The following is a 20787-nucleotide window of genomic DNA, read 5'->3' as shown; positions in this document are numbered from 1 at the left end:
ATGTATGCTCCAGGCCTAAGGTGCTGTTTTTCATGCATAAGAGGTGTTTGGGGTTTTTATACTACATTTCTTTTTGCTTTTAAAAAAACCAAAACCAAACAACCCCAAACATTTTTGAACATTGTTTTTTCTGTGTCTAGGAATTTGTTTAGGCTTGCTTTTTGGATCTTTGTTTTCAGTTATTTTGTTGTCTGTTTTTGTTGTCTCATGGTAAATTCTGCAAACCAAAAGTATGGGTCTTTTATATCAGTGAATCTTAGGGAAATGTATTTCTGGGGAAGTACTTGTTTTGGTTTGGTTTTTTTCCACTTCAGCCTTTGAAGCTTCAGGTATAAATCTCACAAAAACTAAAATGATGTTTATTCAAACTTCAGCTTTTATATTAAACTTTTAATATATATTTCACACTTGAGGATCATTGTGGATTTTCACTTTCAGTGGATACTATCAGACTATAGGCAATTCTTTTACACATTTTCATTATTTTTAAGGGGCGAAATTAGAGCATTTTTTTAACCCTAATTCTGTCAGTTTTATTTGGGGTTAAGTGATGTTTTATTCACAGCAAACCTTGACGCCAGTAAGTCTAATCAACAAGATACTACTCATTGTGAGGAAAAGTGCCATAATGTATTTGAATAAGTAAAGATGCAGTAAAACTATATAGTGTATGGGTGTGATATTCATAGAAATGTCAATGATGCATGGTATAAGCAGCTTTTCATAATGAGGCTTAACTGTTTAATAAGCCAACTTTTAGTCTTAGCTCACAAGTCAGCAGTTTGGATCAGAGTGCTGAATTAGAGCAAATGATGTGTTTGTTTTGACCATCTAAGTGACCAGTCCTTTTAAGAACAGTTGTTTTTTATAGATATTACGTATTCATATGACCATGTTTCTATTACGATAGCTTTGTTCTTTCCATGGGGAATGTTTTCCATGAGATATGTACATGCTGGAGAGAGCTGTGTATTAAATGAGCAGTATAACTGCAAAGTGTTGTTGAAGCAGCTTGCTCAAATTTCTTTTTGCTCTTCACAGTTGAAGATTTTGTGATATTTTGTGTAGCATTTATCACATTTTTATGGGCATTATAGAAGATAGTTTTCACCAAAAAACGTGAACTTAAGTAAGCAAGAAGTGCTTGAAATTTTTATCATGTGGGGGAAAACAGGTAAATCTTAGCTTGATAGATTAATGTGCTATGTGTATATGTTAAATAACCTGCTGCTTGCATTTTTACTATATCATGACATTTTACATCCCATTAAGATAAAATTGCTCTGTAAATCTTTCTACCCCCTAGTAATATGTGTTAGTGTGGGACACGATGTTAATAAAGGATTTACATGAACTACAGTGAGGTGATATCTAATTGATGATAATATGTGAATTAACATTACTCAGATTGAGTTGCTAAACTTCATTTACACTGATTGACTGTATTATTTCATTTTAAATGAGTCATTTACTTTTTGTTATGAGATGATAAAATGTAAAAAGGCAACTCTGTTTATTATAGCAATGCTAGGGTAATGATTTCCGTCTTCAGTAGAATTATTTCAAAACAAGAATGGTATCCAGATTGTTAAATATTAAACAGTGAACATGTAGATCATGTTTTGCAGTAACTGCAATATCATGTTTAAGTAGATGCATTTTGGGTGACTTAAAGATTCTGGAATAGCAACAAAAATTTAAAAAGCCATCTGTTACCCTAGGCAGAATATTTCCCTGGGTTTCAACCAGAACAAATACATTAGAATATAATCATTGTGAAATAATAGTATTGCACATATCGAGCACTTTAGTTAGCCTTTATAATCATATAATATCACAATTGATTTGGTAAAAAAGTAAATACCATAAAATGACTGAAGACCACATAGAATTTAATTAAAACTTCAGTAATAAAGCTAGGCTGAGTTAGCTTCACTGGAAGTACTTCTTTGTCCAAAACCTTGTCTGGGTTTACTTTGATTGTATTTAAGCAGCAGATGAGTTTGTTTGGTACAGTCTTCTTCTTTCTAATTAATGGAAGTTAAATTATTTAATCTATTTTCAACCATTTGAGATTCTCCTCTAAGTCATTTGAAAATTTTACATGAAGTATTCATTTTGGTTTGTTTTTAATTAGTTGCTTGAATATCATGAAGCATTTCCAGATGCTGGCAGGAAGAAAGTTTTCTTAACTAAGCATATACGAAACTCAGGTTTCTGGGTTTGCATGGGCTGTATGCATATGAGATAAACAGAAGGTTATTTACAATGTCATATAGTTAACAAAAATATTATTGGTGTTGGCAGTCTGCATGCAGAATTTTATTCATTTCAGTTCAGAGATGGCTAAAAGAGAAGAGACTGGAAAATTAGTATAATGAATATAATATGCTTTATCTAGCTCATTTTGTAAGGAAAGTGTGAACCTCAGCAGTAGAGGTTTTCTGTACCTCTTATAATAGGCAGCCAATACAGAAGCTTCCTGTGTCTCGAGTGGTTATTTTGAAAAATGAAAGGTGTGAGGGTAATTCACTGGCAGAGATATTTGTATTAGGAGTTCACTGTGGATGATTTGCAGGTCATGGTTGTGGTTTGTTAAACTTATCAGGCAACTGTTCAGGCAGGCGATAGGGAAGGTTGTGCCAGCCTGACATATAAACTAAAAATGTATTGTTGGTTGGTGGTTTGTTGGTTTTGTTTTGTGGGTTGGTTTTCTTTTTTCCATTAGGCAAAGAGAATGGACCAACCTATTACACTTTAAAAACAACCCAAACCACTCTGCAAGCCAAATACTGATGGATTTAACTAAATCCAGATTGTATATTCTGACCACAGAGAATTATTTTTCTTGCAGAGAGCAGGGGAATACACTACCTGAGCAGTGTTTCTCCAACTGGTATTGAACATATGATCCTTCCTCTTTGAATATGTCCTTTCCCCTATTAGTATAGAAGTAACTAATTGATAATCAAACCTTTGTTTAGGCTGTAAACAGAATCAATCCTTTCTGTTTATCTTAAATTGTACAATTATTTTAAAGTTTTTACTCTGATCACTGAGTCAGTCATGCCAAAGTGCCAGTGCTGTACTTTTGCCGTTTTGGAAGGTGAATCATCCCATCTGACAAAGATGATATGATTTTTGTATCCTGAAAAAGCATAGAAAACACCCTTCTAGGCCAAAAAGGTTTTTGAATTCTTACATGTGAAAAACAGAACCAAAGATTTTTATTTATCATTGACATGTCATAGGAAGATAAGACAAGAACTCAGGCTTGAATTGCAGCAATTTATTTGAAGTTAGGTAGTAAGAAGAATGTCTAGTAGGATAACAGTGTACGACGGCAGATTGCCTCAGAGAGTTGCAGAAGTTGCCATTATTGTGAGTGTTGAAGACCTGGTTAGATAAACATGTCAGAAATAGATTTGGTGAAGTTGATCCCACTTCGAGCAGAGGATTGTTGTAAGTGACCTCTGCCTGTAAAAGTTTCCGATGGCCTTATTTCCTATGGCTTTTTAAGCTACTGCTGGGACTGATGTTTGTAATCATAAAAGTCGTTGAGAACACATAGGTATGACAAATTCATGCTCTCAAAAATAGTGACATACTTAATTTGTTTATTAGGAGCATCAGTATTTTGGAGGAGCTAGACCTTGGGTAACCTTGACAATTTTTGCAATTAGCAGTCAACTATTACTTCCAAACATGAGTCTGCCTCTGGAAAATTCCAGCCAAGATTCGGTCAATAAAACTTAACCGTGTTTTCTCTCACGAAAGTTTAAAGCATCCCTGCTGTCTTATAGTATCACGTAAAATAGTTTCAATGTGCAATTTGATTTTTAATTACAGGATAGTTTCTAGTGAGAAGACACATTAAAACTTATTTTTCAGCCAACTTTCAAATTCTTAGTGTAGAGTTAAGAGTGAAACTACTTCAAAGAGTTTAAATGCTTGCATCATCTAACCCCTTTTTTTTCTCTCATTAGGTCAAATAGAGAGACTGAAGTGTAGCTCTAGTGTATGTATTCAGTTATACAGCAGGTCTGTAATTTGTGCATAGTTTAAGGAGAACAAAGAAAAGAAGTGAGTGAAGATGATGAGCTGGGGCAGTGCTGCTGGTTTAAAGTAACATCTTGTTACCTTAGTAACCAGTTGTCTGTACTAATATACCTCTTCGAGATCATTGTGTAATAGCTAAGTAATGTGTATAGCCTAGAAAGAGCTTTGAAATACTTGGAAAAACCAGTTTTGGCTGGACAAGTTTTAGATGATCCTTTTTTGTCCCTCAAACCAATTCAGTTTCAGGTCTCTCTATTATTTTTTCTCTTGCAAAAAAATGGGGAGTGGGAGTGGAGATACTTAATCCAAATAGTTTCCATGTTTCATGAATCACTGTTAATGTCAAGACAGTGTACCACACCTTTGTGTGTAATGTCAGATCCCTAAACTGAGCGCTGACACCAAGGGGTGCATGTTCTCCTTCAGGGTTTCAGCAGAATTCTTTGAAATCATCTCAATGACAGTACCATGAAAATTAATCACCAAGAAACAAAATCTGTTCTCCTACTCTTTGCTATGATGGTTAATGATAATGAAAAGAAATAAAAATAAAACTTGCCTCAGGAGAGTGGGTGATTGGAATTTTGCAAGACTGTTTTAAGTTAATTTTTTTAACTCCTTCGTTTTAAAGAGGATTTCCTCATATGGTTTGGTAAAGAACATGTGGTGGTTTTTTTCAGTTTAGCTTTTTTACCTTTTTTTTTTTTTATTTTATTTTTACTGGATTCATATAGGAGCATGAGAACTTGTCAGATAGGATTCTAGCAATTTAACAGAAACAGAATTTTTTATTAGTTCAGTGTCCGTGTGGCTAACTCTCAGTAATCAAAAAGCTTGTATTAGATTTCTGTGCCTCATGTTTTGATCAGCAGCCAATAAGTACCATGTGTAGACTATATATTAAGCATAAATGTTAACAATATTTCATAAACAAAATACTGGAAATTAAATGGCTGACATCTAATACTATCGTGCTTTATGAAGAACAGAAAAAATTTGTGTGGTTTTTGTTTGCAAATAAGTTGTAGAATTTGAAGAAAGACTTCTGCATTAAGGTATTGACTTCAAAGAGGGCTCATAATACTTGGAGTTCTTTGTTATTTGGAACTTATATCTTCAGATATCTGATTAGGTTGGATTTAGTACACATTTACCAAAACCAGGGATTGCCCAGAATATCTTGGTTTACATGTAAGTTTTATTTCCTTTTCTTATAACTTGCATAACTCAGAGATAAAAGGGAACTCCTATGAAACTTGAAATCAAAATCTATATTTCTGTAAGAATACTTTATTATTCTTGTTTACTTGTATTTTAATGTGTGAAATATATACGTTAAAATGATCTGAATATCATTCTTTTACATTAGAGCTTTGCCTGTAGATGCCTTATAGCCCACGTTTACTTTTGTTTACTGGGGGTTGTAGCATTCCTATGCACTAGTCATTTTATTTTTGGTGAAAAAGGTGAGGCTTTTTATAGAGATGTGTGCTGTGTAAAGCTGTAAACTAGCTGTTTGGAGACTTGATTTTTTTCATTCATTGTTGTTGTTATATGTGTCTTGATAAAAGTGTGCCTCATAGATAGCACCTGTACCTAAAAGTGTAAAAAAACCTATGTAAAATCACCCAGAGTGGAGGGGAGAGGATCCAACAAAACCACAAAATTAATTTGGTAAGTTTTTATACCTATTTTATAGTGTTACATGAGTAAGTGCAATCCCAGTACATAAAGGTGCAACTATTGACAAACTCTCTATAGTAGGGTTAATCTCAAACTTGCTAAAGTCAGTGGCAAAGCTCCTACTGATGGCAATGTTAAATTTAGCTGCTCAGATTATTAAAGGAGTTGCTTTCATTGGTGTGCCTAAATGTGAAACTGTGTTTAGGTTTAGGCTTAAAAATTTCACAGCTTAAATTGTTTCTCATTATTCCTTAGTTTAGGGCAAGTATGACTAGTTCCTAGGAAACAAATATCTGGAGAATTAATGCTTATTTAGCATCTGCTTAAAGATCTTGGTATTGCTTACATTTATGTTTGTGTTGACAATAGGAGTTGTACAGATATAAGAATACTAGTAAGAAAATTTACTTTCTTAACCTAAATAAGATGTACCAGGATAAAATTGCTCCATAGGAAAGCTCTAAAGGTACAGCAGCATGATGCTTAGCTGAGAACCCTGACTGCATTTCCCTGACAATTTTTACTGTGCCATAGTGAGAACTAAAACAAGTTAGCTTAAACCATTTTGAAGAATTTCACTCATTTTACTTTGCATTGAAGAAGACTAGGGTCATGGACAAGGTTAGGTCTTCAGCTGAGAAGCAGGAACTTTGCAAACTGTGCAGCCTTGACTGCATGGTACTGTATGACCATGCTGTAGCGCTTGTAGATGTGAATTAGGTGGAACTTTCTAAAAACATGTTTGAATTTTTTTTCCCTCATGGTGTCACTACAGCCCAATATATTTAGTTGTTTTTTATATTTGAATATTCTTCTTTCAAGTAAGAAGTGAGGAAAAAATGTTCTTCGAAGACACTTGCAGACCAAACTTTCCCATCACCTCAGAAAGTTCTCTAGATCCAAGAAGTTCTCTTAGTAAAAATGAGTTGTCCCAAAATGACTATCTCTTTTATTTTGTTGTGTCCTCTTTGATGACTGTGCTTTTTGGTGTAGAGAATTACTTTAAGAAGTGTGTGAATGGAAGAGGAGGCTTTCTTACTGGGAGCTCTTGGGCATGGGTCCCACTGAAACCTGGAGGAGGTTGTTATATTTTTTTGAAGGTAGTTTTTCATGTGCTTCTAGTGCAAACTTTTGGGTGCGGTTTTTTCCGCAGTGTCAGTTGGATTATCACTTTCACAGAATGATAATTTATTTTTTATTGAAGTTAATCATTAAGATTGCCATTAACTATAGTCACATGTTCTAAATGCTATCCACACACAAGAGGAATGTGCACTCTACAGAGATGGATAATCACCTCAAGATGAGAACTATTATCCTGATAATGTTCACAGAGATAGAAATGTGGTATTTCCATGGTGCTTGTGATGTGTTTGTATAGGGTGGAAATGGGCTTTTTATTTTGCTTTCACAAAATTAGAAATTTCGTTGCTATTTCTGTCTTTTTTAAAGAGTTTCCATTAACTAATAGAATACCACTGTGAGTCAAGATAAAGAGACTGATGTAAGTAAGCCTACATTCAGACAGATTCAATTAAAGTAATGAAGACATTAAATTAAAAAATGAAACTGACACTTGTCCTTTGGGATTTTGCCTGTGACTGATGATTCACTGAGATGTGAGCACCTGTGTGTAGCCCACCTTCAATGCTGCTTCAGAGAAACAGAGAAGGATTAAGTAGGAGTGTGTTGATTGTAGTGCATCTTGGTGTGTACAGAATCACAGAATCATCTAGGTTGGAAAGGACCTTGAAGATCATCTAGTCCAACCGTTAACCTAGCACTGACAGTTCCCAACTACACCATATCCCTCAGCGCTATGTCAACCCACCTCTTAAACACCTCCAGGGATGGGGACTCCACCATCTCCCTGGGCAGCCCATTCCAACACCTAATAACCCGTTCTGTAAAGAAATGCTTCCTAATATCTAGTCTAAACCTTCCCTGGTGCAACTTGAGGCCATTACCTCTTGTCCTGTCACTTGTTACTTGGTTGAAGAGACTCATCCCCAGCTCTCTGCAACCTCCTTTCAGGTAGTTGTAGAGGGCGATGAGGTCTCCCCTCATGCTCAGCTGTTTCATTTGTTGTTACTTGAGCTGGTTAACTTCCTTGTCACAGGTTTCAAAGAGACCTGGCTTACAGTGGTTGTTTTTCCCTACATCAAGTTCTCTGACAACTGCTGGCATGTTTTGAATGGTACTGTAACATAGAGCCTTTTGAAGGAATGATATTAAGGCCAAATAATGCATCTTTCACTTACACTCAGCGGTTCACAGGATTTAACTCCCAAATTGTGCAGTGCCCTTTTAGTTAAAAAACAAAACAAAAAACCCCAAAAACCACAAACTGCAAACACTTTTCAGAGTAAAGAATATTTGCAGAGAAAAGAGATGGAAAAGAGCTGATGCCTCTGAAGAGGATTTCTGAAGGATTTGGGGGAAAGAGCAGCAGGTGGAGGGAGGCCAAACTCCATGTTACTTTAGCATCCCCATGGCCTATGGAACTCAAGAGCCTTGTTTTCTCCTCTCTGCTGACTGATGACTCTATAGCAACAGTCGACTGATCATCTCAGAGGTGGGCTAATTCAAAACTACAGGGGAAAAGAGCGACATTGGAAACAGTGGTTAGTTTGAAACTACTTGACCCGTTTTCCATGTATTAAAGAGCTGTTGCTATGGCAACAGCAGCTTACTGAGGACCAAGCACTGCTAAGTTTCAGAGGTTCAGCAGTCATGTGTGCATGGAGGGGCTGTATCACTTCCAACGCCAAGCTGTGTTCCCTGCATCCACCTCTTTTACAGATACCTGTGCTACCCTAGAATTAACACGGATACTTTAGAAAACATATTACCTAAATCCTAATGGAGCAGTTTACTAATCTAGCTCGATTTCAACTCTTCTTCCTTTGTTCACCTTCTTCATGTTATTGCAGCTTCCCAAAACAGAGCACCTCCAAAGAATGATAGTTGCCATATCATATGGTCCTCAAACTGTCCTGTCACCAAACACCATGATCATTTTGTTCTGCTATTCCATATCCCATGTTATGGAAGTCAGCAAACATAAGTTGTTTGACCATAGGTTAGAGAGAAATTAATTCCAGAGCTAAGATGACTTCACTGAAAAATAGCCTGACAGTTTTAATCAGTGAATTACTATCTGAAATGCCTCTGCTGCTGGCAGTTGTCATTATAACATATGGGGGAGAGAGAATTTTGCAGATGGACAATTCAAGAAACTATTTTACAGCTTTAAATTGAAAATCAGTGCAGTGAACTTCACCTGGCATCTGGAGCGTACTGTTCTTATTGTGAAAACTGTCACTTAGTAAGTGGACAACAGTATGGTATGCTAACAGAAATGTTTGATTAGTAGAGATGTAATCCAATTTTCGATTTAGTGCAGGTTTTTTATTACGGAGTGAGAAAAGTGGCTGTAATGTGATCCATGTCTGAAACAAAAGTACGTTCTTGCCAAGCACTAATTTCAAGAGAAGTCCTTGCCATAACTGCCCCTCAGATTCACAGGAGTAGTTGGGAGCCCAGTGAAGCACCTTAGCTATAGCAATAGGGGAGCCTCTGCCTTACTGAGTGGGAGCTATGAGAAGAAAGAACCCTCTAGCTAGATGCTTTTTTTTTTCTTTTATTTTTTCCCAAATCTATTAGCATTATTTTGAACTTGCTCATGTTGAGCCTTGGATTGAAAGCATTAAGACCAAATATGACGGAGAATGTTCATCTGTGATGCTTAGTTTATTGGTTATCTGGGAAAAAGTGATGTGATAATTGTGAAGGATTCTCAACTAATCTCATTAAATACAAAGAAGAGTTAAAAACCTGTGTTGAGGTGGTGAAATCAAATGCTCAAAAGTTAGGGAGTGAGATTGCTTGACCCATTATGGGCCCATTCTTCAGCAGAGTTTCAATATAATTAAAGAATGAGTTACAGTGTTTAAGTATAATAAGGAAAAAGTAAAATTAAGGTTGCTTAAGGAGTAGTAAGATGTTCTTCCCTAATGTCTTTCAAGTATTTGACTTAACATTCTTTCAAAGAGTTTTATACATAGAATCATAGAATGTAATTTCATATCCATTTAAAAGCAAAAGGAGGAAGAAAACCAACCCTTATTCCATGCAAGCACAACAGCCATCCACTACACAACATTGGTGAGGTTTAAACACACAATTGTTAACCACTGGTACCCAGATCACAGTGTCTTCAATTGTTAGAATAGGTATGCTGACTGGTATAGAGAGGAAATCAAAGAGGGGAATAGATTACTAGGAGCCTGGATGAAGGGAACAGGGAAGGGAAGGAAACAAGGAAGATTGATGTAGTCTTTTTCCTGCTCATGGGATAGGATTAATATGAGCTGGTCCTACAGAGGTATTTCTCTGAACAAGACACAAGTGTCTTTGAGCACCAGTTGTGGCAGAGAATCAGTCCAACCCAGCATTCATATAATAGTGCATGTGTAACAGAATTGCCCAGCAGATGTGCTACCATGCATACTGTGAGATGAGAATAGGGACTGATTAGGTGAGTAAGACTTGAGAGTTCAAGTATCAATTATTTCTGCTTTCATGAGAAGTGGAACTAGCCTTAAAATGCTTTTAAAAAGGGAGTTGGACTAGATGATTTTTAAAAGTCCGTTCCAACCCAAACCATTCTACGATTCTATGAAAACTATGAGGAGGAAGGAGTGACAGCAAGAACTGTTATGGACTGACCATAACCACTCACCCTCCATCCCTCTGTGTTGCATGGGGTGGGTAGAAGAGTCTGTAATGAAGGAGTGAAGTTGAGTCTGGGAAAGAGAGGTTGCTTTAATGTTTTTTTGTTTCTCACAAATCTATTTTTATTGGTAACAAATTAAATTTTCCACATGTCAAGTATGTTTTGCCCATGATGGGCAATCCACCTGTCTTAATCTTGTGACGTGAGCTTTCTCATCTTATTTTTTTCCCCCCTGTCCTGCTAAGGAGGGGGAGTGAGTGAGTAGCTGAGTGGACATTTGGCTATTAGCCAAGGTTAACCCACCACACCTGGCAGGACTCATTTCAGCAGTCTTCTGGAGCTAGAAGTTAATCTCCATCTTTGACATAAGGATAAGTTTTCTTGGTCTGTATCAGCTCTTCTTTATCTTTTCCTGATACAGCACTTCTGTCGTGCGCCATAGCTCAGTAACTAAGAAGCACCATTGACGATGCCTGCTTTATTGGAAAGAGCACCAGGTCTGGTTCCCCCTCAGTGATCTAAATCTCAAATACCATCTGTCCTACAGTTAAGATCACTTCAGTGAGTTTCTACTAACTGCTCACACTTGCCAGAGACAGAGAGTCAGTCTAGCTGCTTTTTCAGTTCTTTTTACAGAACTGTCCTCAAATTGCCCTGTATCACATGTACAGAAGTATTGCTTCCAAATTCCTACTCATTAAAGTCGGCAGCTTTCTCTGGGACTTCTCAGAAGAAGGCCTTGTTTGCAGTACAAGGGCTTCAAGGTGGCCTGAACACGTTTCTTGGCTTTTCGCTGGAGTGACTAGCGGTCCTTAAAATTATGATCAAGTTGGAGCTGGCTCCGAGCCTTCTTGGTATTTTGCATCAGCTAGATGATTGGTGAGTAGGTATACTAGTGAATGTTTAGGTCTTACAGCTGGTAAAATTCATCAGGCGGGCCCATGCTTTGTTCAGATACACCCCAAAGGGCAGTTGCGGTTAAAGAAATTGATCCCACCTGGCCCATCCCACCTTGTTCTTCACTGTGGCAATAAGAGTATTAGGAACAATCTAAGCCTCTGTGTGTCAAGAACACCAAGATTTGTGTGAACAAACAAGGAGGCATGAGATCTTCATGCTCTGCAGAAAAGATGATGGTATGTGGAATTGATAGATCTAGTATCAGATTCATATTGGCTATCTATTTCTTGAGATCCCTGATAATTCTGGGTAATGGAGACTGGAAAACTGTGAGTGAGTAGCCTTCAAGAAGATACTCAAGCCAGTTTTCTGGGACCTGAGATGCTTCAATGGGCCTGTTTTTCCTGATAATGAAGAAGGTTATGATAGTCAAAAGACTAGTTTTCCCTAGCTTCATGAAGGCAGTTTTTATTTTAGAATCTCTTCCACCTCTCCATGATAACAATTAGTTTGGGGATTTCAGCCTTACTGTCACAGGACTTGCCTTGTCTGATTCCTTAAGTCTTAGGCCAGATTGTTGAAAGTCTGATCCTACACTGACCCTCTGAGAACTTGCTTCTCAAAAAATGTTAGGAAGTTCACTATATGTACATACACAGCCAAGTGAGCCAGTTTTGGTGGGTGGTGGTCAGCTTTGTACTCATCCTTTATGTTTTGAGGGAGAGGTCTCATTCCCCTTGATCTGGATCATTTTTTGAAAACAAAAATAGCAGTTGTTCTTTAAGCAGTCTTCAGGAGTGCACCTCTCTCCTGGAAATGTTTTCATGACGTGCTTCAGTGAAATTTCCCAAGAGCTTATTAATAGGAGTTTTCTGGCTGATCTAATGAACCAGTTTTTTAGTGAGATTTTAATGTTGTCTCTACATCCCCTTGTGGATCATCTTGACGAGCTTATGGCTACATGTTCACATCTTCATTTTTCTAATTCCTTTAGTGAAAATAGTCTCTTCTAGTGATTACTGCGTACTTGGGAAAATATATCTTGAGACATATTGGCTTGCTTTCTGTTGGAAAAAACTGTATAAGGATGTACTTTCTGTGGTTACTGCAGAGTTTGATTCAAGCCGGGAAATCAACCTGCCTGTGTTCTTACCAAAGTCATGCACATCCAGGACTGAGACATCAGATATTTTTTATTTTTTTTAAATTTGGATGAGAAGGTTTAGGAAGATCGTTCAGCTTTTCAAATGAATGGCAAAAACGCCTGTTGCGAAATCGTGTAGTGGGAATAGCGTGCTGGGTCAGTGTCATGGTTTGAGCCCAGAGGGCAACAGAGCACCATGAAGCCACTCACTCACCCCTTCCCCCTCAGGAATGGGAAGGAGAAAATAGAGCAAAAGGCTTGGGAAGCAGGATAAGGACAGGGAAGGATGACTCACCCATTAAAGTCACGGGCAAAAGACAGATTCTTTGGGGGAAGAAGGAAGAGCGTCAATTTAATTTAGACACTAACAACAACAGACAGAGTAGAACAGTGGGAAGCATTACCACACCTTAAAAAAAACTTCCCCCACCTCTCCCTTCTTCCTGGGCTCAGCTTTGCTCCCGATTTCTCTACCTCCTTCCCTGCAGTGTTGCAGGGGGCAGGGAATGGGGTTGCAGTCAGTCCTGCAGCTCCTTTCTCCTCAGTGGGAGGACTCCTCGTGTTCTTCCCCTGCTCCAGCATGGCGTCCCTCTCACAGGAGACAGTCCTCCATGAACTTTCTTCAACATGAGTCCTTCCCCTGGACTGCAACATTTTCTGAACTGTTCCAGTGTGGGTTGCTCCTGTATGTTGCAATCCTCCCAGTGCTGAACCTACGACACTGGGGGCTTCTTCTCATAGAGTCCCGGCCTTCTTCAGGTGCAGCCACCTGCTCCAGTGTGGGGTCCTCCATGGGCTGCTGGTCGGCATCTGCTCCACCAGTGACCTCCATGGGTGGCAGGGGGGTTGGCCCTGCTGTCTCATCGCAGGCTGAGGAGGGTCTCTGCACCAGTGCACCTCCCCCCCTTCCTCCTCCTTCCTTCCACTGACCTTGGTATTTGCATAGGTGCCCTCCTCGCAATTCCTCCTCACAACTCCTACTCCTCCTCCCAGGTTTCCCTTCTTAAATATGTTACCACAGAGTCACAGCCACCGTCGCTAATTGGCTCAGCCTTGGTGCAAAGGTGAGTCCAACATGGAGCTGGGGGGAGCTTCGAGAATCATCTTGCAGGGAGCCACTGCTGTAGCCCCCTCCCCTGCTACCAAAAACCCCACCACACAAACCCAGCACAGTCAGGATCTACTGTAAGAGGGCTAGGGTGTGATTCATGTGCTTCCACATGAGCCCAAGTGTGCTTCAAGATCTGAGAAATGTGTCCATCCTTGAGAACTGCAGATTTTTCCTGATAAATTCCATACGTGCTTTTTGTAAGCACAGTGCTGTAATGGAGGGCTTCTGGGCATGATGCAGCTCTTGAAAGTGGTTCATAAACCTTGAGGAAAACAATGACTCTATGTTTCTTCACCAGTCAGCCTGTTGATGCAGCATGTAATAGAACTTCTTCAAAAAGTTGTATTCATGTGTATATTCCTAACTCTACCTGAAGTCCCATTAAAAGTTACTTGGGACTCTGGGTGTGAGGAACCAAGGATGCATATGTGATGTGCCAACTGGTAAATGTGCAACCTTCACAGCGTGGCCTTGAGTATACACACCTATGAATATTGCAAAGGCAAAAAAAAAAAAATCTTATTTATTATTTTGCATACAGCAGCATGTTTCAAAGATGTTCTAGTTACTGCTCAATAACTTATTTTAGGTGGTAGTGTATATTCTTATTTATAAAAAAGAAAAAACCTATTGAGAATTAAACAGAATTTCAGGAAGTATAATTGAACATCCACTAGCTTAATGAAATAAGCAGGATTAAGGCAGAACAAAACATAAGTTTAGAAGAAACTTCTACTTGAAGAATCTTACATCTAAATGTGTGGTTCTTTACATAACAACCACGCATTTAAGTTTTTGGATTGTTAACTTCACACACTATTGCAAGAAAATGAAAATAACAAAACCACCGTGAGGCTGCAAGTCTTCTGGTAACATTGGAAACTGTAATGCTTGTTCTCTTTCAGTGCCAGGTTTATGGTTTTGATTTCCTATCTGGGCGTTTAGAAGAACTGGGATTTTTTTTCAGTAGTAAGGCATTCTGGGACAAAGATGAAGGGAAAAACTTCAGCAGCAATCAAAATCAGAGGAAAGCTTGGACTGTGGTTATTCTCCATGGCAATACAATCTAACTGTAACTGTATTATAGAAGCAGAATTGTGGAGGTAAATAGTTGGTGTAATATATTGAGTTATACTTCTATATGCTAATGTGACTATAGATGACATTCGCTTTCTCTTATTTCAGCAATTATGATATTTTGGTTAAAACTGAAATTCTTTGGATATCCATACAGTATGAAAAAGAGAAAGAAAGACTAAAAAAGATGGCTCTTAAAATTGGTTAGAGGGGGGGTTTTTTGAGCTGCTGCTTTCCTTCTGTTGGAATAGGTGTAAAATTCCAGTCATCTGATAACTACACAAGTAAAAAACCGAGTCAAAAACTATTTTACACTTTCCTATGTAAGACTAATGATAGCATCTGCAACCCTTGTTTTAAATGCTTTTTCTTGTTTTTTAATGCCTTCCCCTTGCTTATATACAAACAGATTCACCTTATTCTGTCTCTTCCTTCCACCTTTACCTTTATTGTAAGTGTTGAGTACAACACTGTGGGATAACAGTTAATGAATGAATGACTAAATCAAATAATTTGTATTAAATTAATCTCAGATGTGACATATCACAAGTTGCAGAGGAAGTGTCCTTTATGTCAGCTATATATTGCCAATAGATTCTGTCAGCTGTGATTTATCACCTTTTCTGGTGTGAACTCTGAAGATGTGTAAACTTAATTCTGATTTAGTTAGATTTTCTAGCCAGTAATTTGTACTTACTAACTACTTAAGCTTTCTTATCTCTGTAAGATATCTGCCTTGTCTAGCTTTGCCCCTCTGAGAATTCATACAGACCCTCTTTGACTCTCTCATCCCTCTTCTTTGAAGATATCAGGCTTCTACCTCTGATTCAGCATGGCATTGACTTAGCTTAGCTGTGTTAAGTTGTAGTTTGCAACTTGTGTTTATAATACCACTTCATCAGTCAGGAGTCTATCTTCAATTATGTGAAAAAATCTGCAGGGTCTCAACAGTAGTTTGCATCTGCCACTAAATTGCGGGTAAACAGGGTTTCCTTGAAGAAACCTTGTATTTGAGGAAAACTTGCTTCTGCTATTAATTTGTGGGCAGGCAGAATTTCTCCAAAGACATGTTGTACCTGAATACACTGCTACTTGAGAATCATTGATTTCTGACCTTAGTTCTTTGGGGTTTTCCTAAATAATCTGGAAATACTGACTCTTTAAGTTGTTGGGAAAGAATTGTACAAGTTATCTTCTTCCTTCAAATCAAAAGCAGGTAGGTCCAAAAATATTGTAAACATATGGTTTTCTTGCATAGGGTATAAATGGTGACTTATGTAGACTGTCATTATTTTTTTTGTGGGCTTTCAGAATTTTTATTTTGGATAAACTTGAGTTTCACTTTTCCTTTATGTTTAAATGAGCACCTAACTTAAAGAAAACATTGTCACAAAACCACACAAGTCCACTGGTGATATCCATTACAACTTAAAATGATTAGAACAATGATTTATTCTTTCTGTGGTTTCTAAGCTGCTTATACTTGGGATGTGTTGACATGGTAATTAGAGTATGAGTACATGTAGAGGTCATCTTAAAGTAAATTAGTAACTAAATAATGATTCCAACATTTTCTTTTCTTGTGTACTACTGTATTATTTTTATTTAGTAAGGTAGTTCTGGTCCAAGCTACTACTAATCTGAAAAATGAGAGACTAAAATTACTTGGTAAACAAACTTTTCTGTATCCCTACTAAAGTAGATATGCTACCAAATGCTTTTTCCAGACTAGCTTAACACGTCTGAAGGTAGTTCCATCACTTTCCTTGGGGGCCTGTGCCACAGTTTTGTAGTCCGACAGTGTCCCAATCCAATGTCGGGGGAGGTTTTGATATGATCCCAAGAGCGAGATAAAGACACAAATGAGGTCAAATGCCATACACCCAAAACAGGGTTTTATTATTAAAAAAATGAAAAGGGGTAGCGATAGGACAGAATGGAAGGAAAAGACAGAGACAAAGCAAGGGTGCGGGATAGGGCTACAAGAATAGTCACCACCATGGATCCAGCGGCGTCCCGTTGGTCCTCAGTTTTCAGTTCTTTGGTGGTGGATGCACACCGCGCAAAGTTTTCTGTTGCCTTTTAAAGTTCATCGTATCCGCTGATTAGCATATCTGCCCACCTTTAGGTTTTTTTTCTCTGGTCCCACAGGTTTTGTTGCATCTGGCTTCTGGGCAGAAACGCTTGCCTCTTATCAGTTCATTAGCAATGCATGCATGGAGTCTGGCGTACACAATAGAGCCACAAATGGCTACAAGCTGGAGCCAACTTAGTACACGTCTGCCCTTTTGAGGCTTATCTAAGGAGTCCGACAATGCAGCCGCAAAGAAGTGGGGGGGTGCATCCTTCAATACACTCCTGCTTCCCTGGAGGACATTCCCCAGACCAATTCACAGACCGCAGCAGCTTCTCTTGGAAGTTTGCACAGACACAAGCAAGTTTGTGTCATATGACATTTCAGTCTCTCACAGACAGCTAAACAACATTTTTTGATCTTGAGTTTGAAATTTTGTGATGTTATGCCTAGTTATAGCTCTTTGAACAATCTTCAACAATTCTTCCTCCTCCAAGGAGGAATAACTTCTTCAAATTATATAGGTTATTAAATCTTCACTTACACGTCTATCTTTAGGAGAATATTGCACAAATAAAATAATATATGCCTGTGTGTATAAATACCCACCCCAGAAATTATTACAAAGATTTGGAGTTAATTTCTACTTGGAAGGTCCCTAGAGCATAACCAAGTTGTCAGTAGCCACCAGGAATATGACTGGTTCCCCCATGTGTCGATTCTGTACTTGCATCATGCGCGTCCGCAGGTGGAAATAGCTGATTCTTCAGGAATAACACATCTGTTATCAGGCCACTATTTTTAAGGTGTGACAAGCCATCCTTGGTTCTAGAGCCACAGCACAGGAACAAAAATACAGTAACTACCTTGTAACCCCTTGACAACAGCCAGGGGAGATTAGTTGGTCCATGTGCCATCTTCCCAAAGGAGCTACTTTCTCTCCCTATACATTGAACAGACTCTAGACAGGCCCAGAGAAAAGGTTTTTGAGCTCAGAGTCTTTCCTTTTGGACACAAAGACAAAGCACTGTCAAGTTAAAAACCAATCAACCAAAACCTCTCTGTTTCATGTGTGAACTGTTTTAAGATACCATGTAAATAAATTATTGGTTTCACAGAAGGAAGAGGCTAGCCACTGGCAGACAGCAAGGAATTTATCTTCAAGGATGCTGCCAGGGTTATTAAAATAGTTGTGTAGCGTAGAAAGCATAGATGGAGCCATTATCTTCAGTCTCGGTACTTCATTCTTGTAATACAGCGGTTTGTAGGAATGCTTTTTTAGAGTGATTTTCTGCTTTGACTACATTGTGATGTCTGATGGCTGGTATTAAGGGATTGAAAGAAGAAAGTATCTTGTACTGTATTAAGATAGGTTAATTAAGTTCATTACTGGAAATATGAATGCCAACTTAAGGAAACAGTCTTTAGGATTGTCTCTTGATTCCAAAACATAAAAAAAAGAAAATAAGATTGTGTACGGATTTTTAGGATTGCGTTCTTATTTTCACCATAAATATGCCTTCTTGCAATACTTCTGACAAGTTTATTGTGCTGTAATTCTAGCTATAGAAATGATTAACTGTGTGCTTTGAACAGTTCACAGACTAATGTCAGTTTATTTGGATCAGATTTAATTGAACAAAAAGGTTATCTTAATTTGCCTGTGTTGTGCTTGTAAAATGGTGATATTTTTTTTAAATTTTTTTTTCTTCCCTATCTAGGGAAATACTCTTAAGGAAAAACTAATACTGTTTTTGATTTGCAGATAAACTGCATTTTAACTCTCTGTGCCCATTCATTTCAGAGTTCATGAGAACTCAGCTATATTAGAGCATTTTACCCTGCATTATCTCAAGGCTTTTTCTCCAGATTACCTTTTTAACCACTGGTGCTGACTTCATTCCTCTGTGCTAATGTAACACACCCATTTTGCTCCAGGTTATGTTTATGTCACTAGTGTTGTTCGACAGGCAGGATTATCTTCATTTCAAACTAGCATAGCCATGCCAGATCTGAAGGGAATGAAACAGTGTTTGAACCTACGACAAATTATTTTCACGGTATGTTAGTGGGTGCCATTTTTTGTGTGTTTGGCATAGCCTATGTTGTAAGAACAGGATTTTCTGGTAGAGCTAAAGTAATGTAACTGCACTGGCAGAGACTTTTTTGTTGAGAGACAATGGTGAGAAGGATTCAGATCTGAGTATTTATTCAAGGAATTTCTTAATTATAGCCTTGTAGTGGAAAAATGAATAAATGCTGTTGTCAGGAGAATGGTGGCAGAGAAACAGAAGGTGAGTGATTTCACAATGAGTTCATAGCAGAGCAGGAATGAGATGCAGGAGTCCTGCCATCAGGTCTCATGTGAAGCATAAACTTTGCTCACAACCGTATATCTCATTTCCACTTTCAAGTGATCAACTACTTTGTGACAAGCTTATGTCATTTAGGTTGTGTCCTGGGCAGTTTGGAACGTGGCAGGCAGTGGAGTCTTGGTTTGGATGCTGTTGCTGTTCAGTTAAATCATAATTAAATTAACTAACATCTATTACATATAAAGTTTGTGTTGTAAAATATTTTCTTACTATGTCATTTCTTTTAATATATTTATTGAATTCCAGCTGTTGGGTATTAAAAGTTTGGGATTCTTTTCTCCTTTAGACAATCACTGTCATCTTTATTTCACCAGCCAAGTAAATTAAGTGGTGGATGTTTGTCAGCATTCATAACCCTGAATATGTTTGCTTATCTATATAAGATACTTTCATATGAATTTGTGTAACCTAATGGTGGGTGAAGAAATAATTTTCTCAACAAGCATCTACCCATTCAGACCTACTATATATGCAAAACACTCTAACTTTCTTGTCATCTATGTTCAAAAGGTTGGCTATGTCAGCAGTGATAGTAATCTGTTCTCATGCTGAAACATTGTCAGCATTTCTAATAGCCAGTTTCTCTACCCCTTGTGTGTTGGAATATTCTGTTTTAGAAGTGCGCAGTGGTCAGCAATACAGAACATCGACAGATAATTCTGAGAGTACATCTTTGAAAGCCAGATGTTTATCAATTAGCCAGTAGTTTGGTAGATCTTTGCTGAGCATGCTTAAATTTTAATTCCTGTCTTTAATACTATTATTGACATCGTTTACCTCAAATACACGTTACATTCGCTGTGCTGGAATGTTGAGGTGGGAAGCTCTAGGGCTGTAATGATGACCAAAGTCATGAGTACAAGAAAATTACTAGAAATCTTTTGAAGAGAATGTGTACTTAAATTATTCCTGTACTAAAATGAATTTGCAATGTAAAAAAAACCCAACATAATGTAAACTGATATATGATCTGGTTATATCACAGAAATTTTAGGCTTTATTGAATTTTGTTGTAGGCATTAAATCCTCTTGCCTTTAAATCCTGGATGCTTTATTAAATATGCTGTGACTAATTTCTCAGCATTACTTGGTCACAAATAGGAGTAAAAAACCTGTATCAAATATGCAAAGACCATTCACTAATATATTGAAGCATTCTTGTAAAAACAATTTGTCACTGAAACTCTTCAACACAACTGAAGAAGGAATTTAAGCACATACTCAATTTCAAGCAGGTAAGTAACCACATTCCAGCAGTAGGATATCTAATGTGTTTAAGTTTCTTGGGTCAAAGCTCTTTGTTGCCTCCTTTGTGATATATCGTCATTGCTATAGCTTTGTGTTCCCTTTGTTCATAGTTGCGATACTCCTACAGAATCACTGGTTTCTGAAAAAAAGTTGTTTCAGCTTTCACAGGCTGCTGCTTGTCAAATCTAGGTTTAGTATAGTCCAACACATTAAAAATATCAGTAGTGTGAATTTGGTGTTTACCTATAGAACTGTTTATAGCACTATTGAAATCTAAGAGGGATTTGCATTAATAATGAGGAAAGCCATAAAGGGTGTGTACAGATGTTTCCTAATGCAGTAAGTCTGTTGCTCTAAAGGCATATGATCACATTTGGA

The 20787-nt window shown here is 37.8% G+C and overlaps 1 protein-coding gene across 6 annotated transcripts in view; it reads left to right on the top strand.

Annotated features, from left to right (window-relative positions):
• The window catches only part of STK3 (serine/threonine kinase 3), a 170767-nt gene that overhangs the window by 92420 nt on the left and 57560 nt on the right, over positions 1 to 20787 (top strand). The window lies entirely within an intron of this gene.

This window comes from Strix uralensis, chromosome 1 (assembly GCF_047716275.1).
Source record: "Strix uralensis isolate ZFMK-TIS-50842 chromosome 1, bStrUra1, whole genome shotgun sequence".
Taxonomy (NCBI): domain Eukaryota; kingdom Metazoa; phylum Chordata; class Aves; order Strigiformes; family Strigidae; genus Strix; species Strix uralensis.
Note: the sequence above shows the minus strand (reverse complement) of the source record. Positions and strands in the feature narration are given on the sequence as shown.